Here is a 12,737-nt window from a genome sequence, read left to right as displayed (position 1 = left end):
GTATTTTGCTTTTGTATTACTGTAGAAAGTTAAGATGCAGTGCTGCACTTCATTGTGGATGAGTGCGTTGCAACAGGACGTTGTATTTTGTTTCTTTTTTGGGGGAGAGGGAGGGGGGTGTTTGTGTTGTGTCCTTAGATGCTCCAGTAATGACTCCACGAGACAATGTGTTGTACTTGAACTGTAGTGACCGTCGTCCTTTATTTGCTAACTCCAGAGTGAGGATCACACCTGGTGGCCTGCCTTTTATACTAGGCCAGGCACACCTGTACAGGTAACCTACGAGTCTCCCACTGTTGTGTCATCTGGTGGCACACCTTGTGATAGTACCAACAGTAGCCATGTAGGATACATGACAGTTTGTTTGAGTAAAATATTACTTTGACCGTTTGCCATTAGCGCCTTGTGTATCATTGTAAACTTCACCGGAGATGTCCCATTACCGTGGCACATAGCGGGGTCACTATTAGCTGCATCCCTCAGCTTCCACCATTCAAGAGAACCGGTCCATTATGAGCTGCCACATGCAGCTCTTGGTCCGGCAGCATTTCCATGCTGCCTCCCCCATGGATGATGTGGCTGGCCATTCGGGGTCTCACCATACTCCTGTTCATCCTCCTCCTCCTTCTGAGGTGGGGCTGCAATCCCCACTGGCAATGCCTGGCCCCTCATGATGGCCAGGTTGTGCAGCATACACCACATCACAATGAATTGCACGACCTGTTGAGGGGAGTATTGTAGGCTGCCTCCAGAGTGGTTCAGGCATCGGAAACGCTGCTTCAGCACCCCTATTGTCTGCTCTGTGATGTTGCGGATTGTTGCATGACTGTCATTGTAGCGATGCTCCGCTTGTGTGGTGGGGTTGCGGAGGGAGGTCATTAGGCAGGTGGCCTGGCCGTATCCTTTGTCCCTGAGCTCAGTGGTGGCTCAAACATTCGAGGCACTGTGCTCTCACACAGGATGAAGGCATCATGTGCGCTCCCTGGATAGAGTGCATTCACTGCGAGGATGCGCTGCATGTGGTCGCACACCAGCTGCACGTTTAGGGAATGGTATCCCTTTCTGTTTCTGAAGACCTCTGCGTTGTGCAATGGTGCTCGCAAGGCCATGTGTGTGCAGTCAATTGCTACTTGAGCCCTCGGGAAGCCCGCTATCCTGCCAAAACCACATGCCTGCTCATTTTGGCTCTCCCTGCTCATTGGGAATGTTATGAAATCCATTCTGCGGGTGCAGAGAGCCTTTGTGAAGTGTCGAATCCAGCGATGTGTAGCGTATTGAAAGAGGCTGCATATGTCCCCTGATGCAGTTTGGAAGGAGCCGGAAGCATAGAAGGCCAGCGCCACCGTGACCTTCACTGCGACGGGCAGCATTGTCCTGGTGCCGATGTGAGGCTGCAGGTCTGCCTGTAGGAGATGGCATATCTCTGTCAGCACTTCCTTTTGGAAGCGCAGCCTTCTCACCCACTGCTCCTCAGAGAGCTGGAGGTATGAGCGTTGCTGCCTGTAAACCCGTAGGGGGGTGCAAGGCCTCCTGTCCAGACGTCTATGGCCTCTCCTCATCCGTGGGCCGACATGGCCAACAGCCCTTCTATTATGATGCCGCCTTGCAATAGCACGGAGTAGGCGACGCTGCTGAACTAGTAATGCTCCCATTAACTTATTTCACTCAAGTTGTAAGGACCCTGTAATGGCAGATAATTCTTCCGCTTTAAAGTCTGAGCTTCACGCATCGTGCTGTGCACAAATGTTACACTCAGCGTGACCTCCGATTTAGGATTCTCCTCCCTCAATTTAAACGCGGCAAATAGCGTCTACTCCACCGTGCGACTGCTTGGTTTTTCAGGTGTCACTTGGGATGGAAGTAAAATGTGGCGTTAGCACCTCATTTTGCAACCAGGATGCTAGCGAAGCTTGCACGACGAAGGACGTCATGATCTGAAGGAAACTACAGGGCGGGGCAGTAAGTTTTTGCGCCACTGGAAACTCTGAGTCGAATTTGCCAGCCGGGCGGTAAAAGCTGGCCACCCAGCAGAAGGATTTAGACACCCTTTACCGCCACACCGGGGTGCTAACAGAGGCGCAAGCCAGCTGAAAATCGAGCCCAAAGATCACATGGAACTATTATGAAGAAGATCATTTATCCCTAGTGTCCTGGTCAATATTTATCCCTCAATCAACATCAGTAAAACAGATTTTTTACCCCAGTGTTAACTCTCAGCACTATATATCCAGCTTCATACTTCAATAGTAATGCCTCCATTACCTCCAGCATTTACCTCAACATTACCTTAAACGTTACCCCTCAGCATTATTCCCCCATAATTACTCCCACCATTACTCATGGTACTATTCCCATATTACTCCCACCATTACCACCAGCATTGTCCCCAGAATTACCTATTACCACCAGTATTATCATCAATGTTACCTCCATCAAGATCACCTCGACCATTACACCTCAGCATAACCAACATTACCCACAGTATTACCAAAACATTCTCCCCCATATTACCCTCATTGTTACCCTGCATCAAGAAAGAGGGATTTAAGTTGAATCTGATTTAATTGTCTGTGATTTTTTTTGAAGTACCAGTGGCTCTGCAGTAAGTGGACTGTGGGTTAAATTCTGCATCCCATGTATCGCATATCCTTCTGCCCGTAGAAATTTCCGTTAGTTTCTGCTGGAATCATTTCAGTTCAATTTGTTTCCTATCCATTGACCTCTTTCCAGAATACAGTTTCAGAATTGCTGTTCCTGCTGTCAGTGTTTGCTCACCATTTGTTTTCCTTTAAGTTCTGACTCATGTTGGTTTTTGCAGACTTCTGTTAAATTCTTTATTCGAACTGCGTTGGTAACTTCCTTCCGAATTGCTTGTTGACGGCTTCATAATGGGAAATTCTCAATCTTTGACGCCACCCAGACCAATCAGGAGCCACTTTACTGGCATGTGAAGACGTTATCTGTCTGCTAAGGGCTGCTTGGGAGACATCAGCTTGGGGATTGGAATGCACCCTCCGAGTAACTAGTAAAAAAAAAACACAGGCAGACAACCATGCTCACACGTCAAGGCCCTTGCTGCTCAGCTGTGGTGGGCACATGGAACAATACCGGAGACAGACTGGTGCCACCTTCAGTTCCAAATTTAGATCCAGTCGCTTGCGAATCAGAGATGTCTAGAATGGTTCCCTGACATGAGTCTCACTCTTTCACTGCATTGATTGGGGGTCAATAATATGATTGATGTCTCACGCATCAGTAAAGTGTCTCCTGATTGGTTAGAATGTCGTCGAAGATTTAGGGCTGGATTTTTGCACCTCTATTAGCACTCCGGAGCAGCGGCAATGGGTCTCGAAATGATTACCGCCCGAGCGGCCATCTTCCAGCGCCCCGCCGGGAAATTTGGTGCCGGTTTTTGGTAGCAAAATTTGGTGCAATGCTCCTGGTATCGTCCCGATCTCAAAATTTGTTTTGCGCTGACCCTGTAGCGTCCCATAGCCAACTTGCCCGAGAAAGCTGGTGGTCAGAGCTGTACCGGCAGCAGTGAGGGAAGGAATTGCTGCATGAGGTCCGTGTGATTGTTTTTTGTTTGTTTTATTTGTGTGATTTATCTTTATTTGGGGTGAGCAATATATTGGGAATGTTTTTTGTGTTTTTTGTACCCATTTCTTTTTTTCAGAAGGTCTCTCTTAAGGCACTACGAATCCAGCTCTTTAGCAATGGATATTCAGTTGCTCACCCAGCCTAGTGCCCTAAAATAAGTATGGAACGCCTCCCTTAGTGCTCCGCTCCACTGTCAGGGCACAGCTGCTGAATTTTGTAGCTGCCAATGCAAACCATTTCCTGGCGCTAAATTTATCCACTGCCTGAGATTATCGCCTAAGAAGCCTCCAACCAAAAATCCAAACCTTAGAATCCATCAAGAACCAAATTGGAAGGAAATAACCAACGCAGTTCGATAAAGAATTTAGCAGAAGTCTGTGAAAATCTGGTTTGGGATGTAAGGAACACTACAGAAACTTGCTGTAGTATCGGTTTGCCCATCCCCCCTCACGGTTTCTCCCCCCCGTACTCCTGATTCACACTGGGATAGTTCTATGGTCATGTATGGGTCTAGTGCTCTACTGTACCACTCAGATCAGGGTGATCCTGGATTCAATCACTTGGTAATACAGCTGAAGTTGGGTTTATCACAAAAATGAGTATTTTTAATAGCATGTCTAATCTACCACTTCTGAGTTAGTTCATCTGAGCTTGTTAAGAAAAAAAGAAAGACTTGTATTTGTATAGCGCCTTTCGTGACCTCAGGACATCCCAAAGATCTTGATATCCAATGAAGAACTTTTTGAAGTGTAGTCACTGTGATAATGCAGGAAATGTGGCAGCCAATGTAACACTGATCTTTTCCCAAAATTGGCCAAATCAATGTAACAGATTGAGGAATTTCAAGCTTTGGTTATATCCAGCGCAAACTGAGTCTCCGCGATCTTCAACACTACTTTAAAAAACATTGCGCTGGAAACTGGCCCCGCCCACAATATGGCACACCCCCCCCCCCCCCCCACCGATCGAATTGATCACCATGGTGAGGTTCCGCGAATTGCGCCTGTTTGCGGCCCTTTGAGAAGGCTCTGCAAATTACACTGTTTGTTTTAGGTGCAAGGGCACAAATAGGCCATTACTAAAAGTTTAAATATTAAAAAATATTTAATTTACTAAGAAGCTGACTACTGTATAGCAATGAAACTAATAAATGGTTCTGTATATTTTTTTGAGGTCATTTTCAGTTATTTAAAATCGGGTTACTCACAGTTGGTGGACTAGATACTCTGATTAAAAGAAAGAGACCAAAAAGGTAACTTGTGTGTGGAGGCAGAAGACGTGAATATGGTTCTTAATGAATACTTTGCGTCTGTTTTCACAAAAGAGAGGGTGGATGCAGACATTGTAGTTAAGGAGGAGTGTGAAATATTAGATGAGATAAACATAGTAAGAGAGGAAATATTAAGGAATTTAGCATCTTTGAAAGTAGGTAAATCACCAGGCCTGGATGAAATGTAGCCCAGGCTGTTATGGGAGAAGCAAGGGAGGAAATAGCAGAGGCTCTGACCATCATTTTCCAACCCTCTCTGTGGTTCCGGAGGAATGGAGGACTGCAAATGTACCATTGTTTAAAAAGGGAGGATGGGATAGACCGAGTAATTACAGGCCAGTCAACCTAACCTCGATGGAGGGCAAATTATTGGAAAAATTTCTGAGGGACAGTATTAATCGACATTTAGAAATGTACGGTTTAATCAAGAATAGCAAGCATGGATTTGTTAAGGGAAGGTCGAGTCTGTCTAACTTGATTGAATTTTTTGAGGAAGTAACAAGTAGGGTCAATGAAGGTAGCATGTTTGATGTACACTACATAGATTTTAGCAAGGCTTTTGACAAGGACCCACATGGCAGACTGGTCAGAAAAGTATAAGCCCATCGGATCCAAGGCAAAGTGACAAGTTGGATCCAAAATTGGCTCAGAGGCAGGACGCAAAGGGTAATGGTCGACGGGTGTTTTTGTGACTGGAAGGCTGTTTCCAGTGGAGTTCCGCAGGGCTCAGTACTAGGTCCCTTGCTTTTTGTGGTATATATTGATGATTTAGATTTCAATGTAGGGGGCATGATTAAGAAGTTTGCAGATGATTCAAAAATCGGCAGTGTGGTTGGCAGTGAGGAAGAAAGCTGTAGGCTGCAGGAAGATATCAATGGACTGGTCAGGTGGGCAGAAAAGTGGCAAATAGAATCAATCCAGAGAAGTGTGAGATGTGAGATGTCTGCTTTTACCAGGCGTAAGAATTTCAAGGGCATTCGCTGGGCAGAAGTTGGGCAAATAGCAGTCGTTTTGCACATGGCTCTTACACCAAGTATGAGAGGGACACCTCACCATTTTCGGCAGCCATGATGCTGCAGCCTTGGAAAGAGAAGCCCATTACCGGATTAACCACGTGTTGCCAAGCACGCCGCCATATCTGCTGCCTCCCAGACATTCTGCCTTCTCAGAAAAAATCATGGCAAAACAGGATAATGCAGAGATGTAGTGAGATTTAGCAACAGGGCAGAAAGGATCACAAATGGAATTTTATGCTACGATATTTTACAGCAAGGCAAACGGGAATAAAATATGATTACAAAATGAAGGAATTATCTTGAAAAAGTAAATTCTGAGAGATCTAGAGGCAGGTTTTCCTGTTTCTATACCTTGTGATGTGCCAGCCAGGTCAATGTTGTGTGTCCCTCAGCACAATGCCACAGACCCAAGGGATATGAGGATAGTGCAGGCAAGTGGAGTTGAGGTAGAAGTTCAGCCATGATCTTATTGAATGGCAGAGCAGGCTCGAGGGGCCAAATAGTCTACTCCTGCTCCTATTTCTTATGTTCTTACCAGACCTACTTATCCTCAAATGCCTAATACAGCTCTTTGCGCCAGAGTCTTTGGCAAGTCGATGTGTTCACCCAAGGGCCACCTCCTCCCCCCTTTTTCCCCCCTCCCCTGCCCCGGGTACTCAGTGATGGGTTGATGTAGGCTGGAGATCTTCCACCCTGCAACCCCACCCCTTTATCCCACAAACCCACCTCACAGCCTGATCTTGCACATGGTTTGAAGGAAGTTCTTCTGTTGCATTGTTAAGTGACCCGATCAGTGAAGGAGAACTGCTCCAACGCACGCTGCATGTCACACATGTAACCTGCATTGAGACATTAGGGCTAATTTTAACTATCTGTGGTGGTGGAAAGCAGACAGTAGCGGATCGGCTGCATGTTACACACACCGCCCATTACACACACCGCCCATTCTATACTCCACCCGTTATACACCCTGCCAGTTAAACATACTTCCTGTTATACACCCACCCGTTATACACCCTGCCCATTATACACCCTGCCCGTTATACACCCTGCCCGTTATACACCCTGTCCGTTACACACCCTGCCCGTTACACACTCCGCCTGTTATACACCCTGCCTGTTACACACCCTGCCCGTTACACACTCCGCCCTTTCTACACCTTGCCCGTTATACACCTTGCCCGTTATACACCCTGCTCGTTATACACCCTGCCTGTTACACACTCCGCCCATTCTACACCCTGCCCATTCTACACCCTGCCCATTATACACCCTGCTCGTTATACACCCTGCCCGTTATACACCCTGCCCGTTATACACCCTGCTCGTTATACACTCTGCCCGTTAGACACCCTGTCTATTACACTCTGCCTGTTACATACTCTGCCTGTTATACACACTACTCGTTATACACTCTTCCCGTTAGACACCCTGCCTGTTGCACCCTGCCTGTTATACACTCTGCTTGTTACACTCTGCCTGTTACACACTCTGCCTGTTACACAGTCTGCCTGTTACACACTCTGCCTGTTACACACTCTGCCTGTTACACACTCTGCCTGTTATACACTCTGCCTGTTATACACCCTACTCGTTATACACTCTTCCCATTAGACACCCTGCCTGTTATACACTCTGCCTGTTATACACTCTGCCTGTTACACACTCTGCCTGTTACACAGTCTGCCTGTTACACACTCTGCCTGTTACACACCCCGCCTGTTACGCACCCCACTCTTTGTACACCCTGCCCTTTAACTTCATTGGAAAGGCAGGTGTCCATTCCTCTCCCACCCATTTTTTGTTACTGCTGAAATCTTGAATCATTCCTTTTGTATCATTGAAGAAGAACACAAATGACCAAAGTTCCTTTTCATTCATGATCCGATGAGGATTTTCCCCAGGCCAAAAGTTGGCATCAACTGGGCTCCTTAGATACAAGTACAAATCTACAATTGGGAGTAAAAGTAGATCTGTAGACGAGAAATCCCAGGATCTGTTACCGGCACTTTATAAATGATCAATGAGATCACATGGAATTTTGTGCCCGTCTGTGCTCAGCATGTATGAGATATAGAGACAGTCAGGGGGGGGGAGGCAGACACAGGAGCAACAAAGGTGAACCCAGGGTGTAGAGAATCAAACTGGAGCAGGGGCTGAGGAAGAGATTCTGATTTGGAAAAAGGAGATAGTGACAATGAAAGTCAGTGTCAATTTTATCCTGGAGTAGTTCACCCATGGGCTGGGGAGTGGGGGAAGGGAGAATTTCCAGATCTTGTCTCTGAATTTCTCTCTAATTCTGCTGACTGTGACTATACCAAACACATGAAGTCTATGGAGCAGTGGCTGGATTCCTGGAACAGAATGAACTCCCGCTGACAAAGTCCTTAATCCAATCCAAATGCCAGCGAGTAATGAAGCCAATGTGATATTTAACTGCCATCCCTCAATCTGTATAACCGCCAGTCAATCTTGCATCTAATTGGTGTTTCTTCAGATTAATACATTGCCATCAACATGCACTATGTAATGATAACCAGACATCATTATATTTAATGCTAACTTGGCATATTATGCTGAGATATTTGTCTGTGGTGAATCCTTGGTGCATGTGCTCTGTCTGCCTCACAAGGCCTGTGTGTTCCTTCTCAGTGTTGTTTGGTTTTGTTTGTGATCCTTATGTGCCGCAGAGGACAGAGGTATCCTTATCTTAGACACGAGAGGGGTGATGGATCATGCGAGGTCATTTACTGCTGCCTCTGCCCCAGGGAATGGAAAAAGAAAAGAATGGATAGCCTTTCATGACCTCAGGACCTCCCAAAGCGTTTCACGGAAAATTAAGAACTTTTTGAAGTGGAGTCACTGTTGTAATGTAGGAAATGCGGCAGCCAATTTGCGCACAGCAAGGGCCCACACATGATAATGAGGGGTAAATATTGGCCAGGACACCAGGGAGAACTCCCCTGAAGGGCTTCACAACAGCAGAAATAGCATGCCAGACACGAGACTCCCAAAGCAAGCGCTCTACTCGGAACTCCTTCACGGCAAATGAGCCAAAGGTGGGCAGAGGAAACGTTACAAGGACACCCTCAAAGCCTTCCTGATAAAGTGCAACATCCCTACTGACACCTGGGAGTCTCTGACCAAAGACCACCCTAAGTGGAAGAAGTCCGGGAGGGCACTGAGCACCTCGAGTCTCATCTCCGAGAGTATGCAGAAATCAAGCACAGGCAGCGGAAAGAGCATGCGGCAAACCTGTCCCACCCACACCTTCCCTCAACGACTATCTGTCCCACCTGTGACAGGGACTGTGGTTCTTGTTTTGGACTGTTCAGTCCCTAAGGACTCATTTTAAGAGTGGAAGCAAGTCTTCCTCGATTCTGAGGGACTGCCTATCATGATGAATAACTTGGGCTGCTCTCTCTGCGTACAGAGAGCTGCCTCAGAGCGCTTTACAGATAGCTGGAAAGCAGTGGACCCTGGGCAGGAGGGTAAAGTAGAAGTGCTAAGGTGTAGCAATGAAAGCAGGGAGAGAGAGAAGCATTTTTAAGAGGCTTCTGTAAGTAAAAAAGGAATGTGGAAGGAGCCCAGAGACCAGGGTTGAAGTGACTGAAAGAGTGAACGAGGGGCAGGGTGTCTACTGTTGGACCTCAGGATGGCCCAAAGTGCTTTACAGCCAATAAAGAACTTTTTGAAGTATAGTCACTGTTGTAATGTAGGAAACGCGGCAGCCAATTTGCACACAGCAAGCTCCCACAAACTGCAATGTGATAATAGCCACATGATCTATTTTTAGTGATGTTGGTTGAGTGATCAATATTGGCCATGACACCGGGGAGAACTCCCCTCCTCGTCTTCGAATAGTACCGTGGGATCTTTTACATCCAACTGAACAAGCAGACGAGATCTCAGCTGAACATATTATCCAAAAGACAGCACCACCGGCAGTGCAGCACTCCCTCAGTACTGCACTGAAGTGTCAGCCTAGATTATGTGCCAAAGTCTTGAAGTGAGGTTTGAACTCAAAATCTTCTGGCTGTGGAACATAGGAACAGGAGTCGGCCATTCAGTCCCTTGAGTCTCTTGCACCATTCAATAGGATCATGGCTGATCTGTACCTCAACCCCATTGATCCACCTTTGTTCTATATCCTTTGTTACCCTTACCTAACAAAAATCTATTGAATTCAAGTCTAGAAAAAAAATCAATTGTCCCAGCATCCATAGCCTTTTGGAGGAGAGAATTCCAGATTTCCACGACCCTTTGTGTGAAAAAGTGCATCCTGAATTCACTCCTAAAGAGTGTAGCTCTAATGTTAAGATTATGTGCCTTTGGTCTGGATTCCCCCACTAGAGGAAATCGTTTTTATATCCATGTTCCATTGAAGTCAAAGGAAAGGAAGAGCAGGGGTGGTGTAAAGCGAACTGCTGATTCGCTACAAGTCTGTTTCGCACCGCTGGCTTTGACCACTCTCACTCCCATTGCTTTCAGGAGAAGGGAAAAAATTGGAGAGATTTTTTAAAAAATCACGGAACCTCTGCGAGAAAGACTGACCGATTATCACTTTATTAAGCCACACTTGGACCCTCATAAATTCACAAATCAGCCCAGCACTATTGAATACTTGTTGTCATGTGCTGCCTGGCAACCAAGTAGCTCACAGTACCCCGTGGTATGAAGGTTATGCGATGAAAGGACACTGCTGAGCGGAGGGAGGCTGTCAGTAACAAACCTGGACCGAGCGAGAATTCTTGGCCAAACACATCATCGCCATCTGCTGCCTTGTTTGTTTTCAAACTGAAGTAAATTCCTGCAAATCAGCCCGATTTCTCTGGAAACCCCTCCTCCGGACCCCCCAACGCTGCCCCAAGATTGTCGGTCTCCTTTCACACGGAAATGTACACAGTCACCGGGTGGAAATATTCCTGCAGTCGGCGTGTTGCAGTGTGCTGTAAAGGAATGCATTCACCTAACTGTTAGCAGAACTTTGCCAAGACACAGTTATGTATCCAAATCCTTGGGGGCAAGGGAGGATGTGTTAGGGGCATACCGGGGCCGAAATTGGCCTTCAAATGAAAGCGCAAAATGGGCAATAGCAAATCGAGAGCCCGTGTAATCGGGCATGGTGCAAAACGGGCTGCTGATTGGCTATCGCCCGTTTCACTGAGGACCAATGTCAGCCCCAGTAGCTGCACTTTGTTGGATGCATTTTGGAAAGGCTCGACAACTCCTCCTGCTGCATAGTGGCTTGTTTCTCACATTGCTGGCGCTGGGCCCTTCCTTTCCGTGGCTTTGCTTCTCACAGTGAGAAAACCCAAGCCGCCTGCCCACCAATGGTGTGTTCCCTCGACTGGAGCTTTCAGTGTGGCACAGAAACAGGCCATTCTGCCCAGCACGTCCAGGCCGCTGTTTATGCTCCATATGAGCTTCCTCCCATCCTGCTTCATCTAACTATCAGCATATCCTTCTAATCCTTTCTCCCGCATATGTTTATCTAGCTTCCTCTTAAATGCATTTTTGCTATTTGCGTCAACCACTCCATGTGGTCGCGAGTTCCACATTCTAACCACTCTTGGATTTATTAATGATGATCTTATATTTATGACATCTACTTTTAGACACAACATTATATTCCAATTACAATTTACTTATTTAGTTTCCTTTTGATGCAGTTTCAAGGAAGAAGTGGCGGGAGGGCGAAGTAGGTTGTGCAGTAGTACGGAGCACTTGCCTGTTAACTAAATGCCAGCAAACACTTGCACTCAGATAGATTCATACGGCTAGAAATTGCGATGGGCCCTATTTGGGGCGGTAACATCCGGGAGGCGGGACATTCTGCGCCAAGCACGGAAATCCCGCCCTGCTCAACAAATTTGGGTTTCTGCCCCTGAAAGGAGGTGGAGCACAAAATAACACTCTCCACTTTCTGGCTAGGGCAGTAGTGCGGCGGGCGGATTGAGAACGGGGCGCACTGGGCCGCGTAGCACTGCTTCGTAGGAGGGGCTCTTCCCTCATTAAAGGCAAAGGCCCAAACTGCAAACTCTGCGGGTAAGAACCAGGCCTCCATGGACCAGCTGCGGGGGGGGGGGGGGGGGGCGGGGGTGTCGCACCAACAGCCCGGCACTCAAGTAGAATGCTGGGCTGAAGGATCGCGGCACAGACACCGCGATCGCGGTGCCAATGGGGCGCCGAAGAAAAGCAGCAACATTTTCCTTGAGATGGCCGCCACCTCCCCTTTAACTAGTGCCCCGCGAGCGGTCTACAGACCGGTTCAGGTGCCCTGAAGCTGTCGCTGGCATCGCCCGGAGCAGCTTCAGGGGGCGCTCTCCAATTTGGTGAAAACGGATCACTGTGCACAGTGCTGACCGGCGCTGCAGAGTGGGGTGCTACGGGTTACCACCGCTGCTAAACTGCCATGAGATTTAGCGGGAGTCATTAGCGGTGCTAACTGGAGGTGCAAGCAACCTGTATTTCTAGGCCCGAGAATCTTACAGCTCAGAATGAGACGATTTGGACAATTGTGCCTGTGCCGGCTCTTTGAAAGAAAGTCCTGCTCTCCTGCTCTTTCTCCATAGCCCTGAAAATGTTTCCATTTCAAGTATATAACCAATTCCCTTTTTGAAAGTTACTATTGAATCTGCTTCCGCCTCCCTTTCAGGCAGTGCATTACAGATACTAACTACTCGCTGGGTAAACTAATCACCTCATCTCACCTCTGGTTCTTCTGCCAATCACCTTAAATCTGTGTCTTCTGGTTCTCGACCTTCTGCCAATGGGAACAGTTTCTTGCTATCACTCTGTCCAGACTCCTCATGATTTTGAACACCTCTATCAAATCTCCTCTCAACCTT

The sequence above is a fragment of the Pristiophorus japonicus genome, chromosome 20 (assembly GCF_044704955.1).
Source record: "Pristiophorus japonicus isolate sPriJap1 chromosome 20, sPriJap1.hap1, whole genome shotgun sequence".
NCBI classification, from domain to species: domain Eukaryota; kingdom Metazoa; phylum Chordata; class Chondrichthyes; family Pristiophoridae; genus Pristiophorus; species Pristiophorus japonicus.
This window is presented reverse-complemented; position numbering follows the sequence as displayed.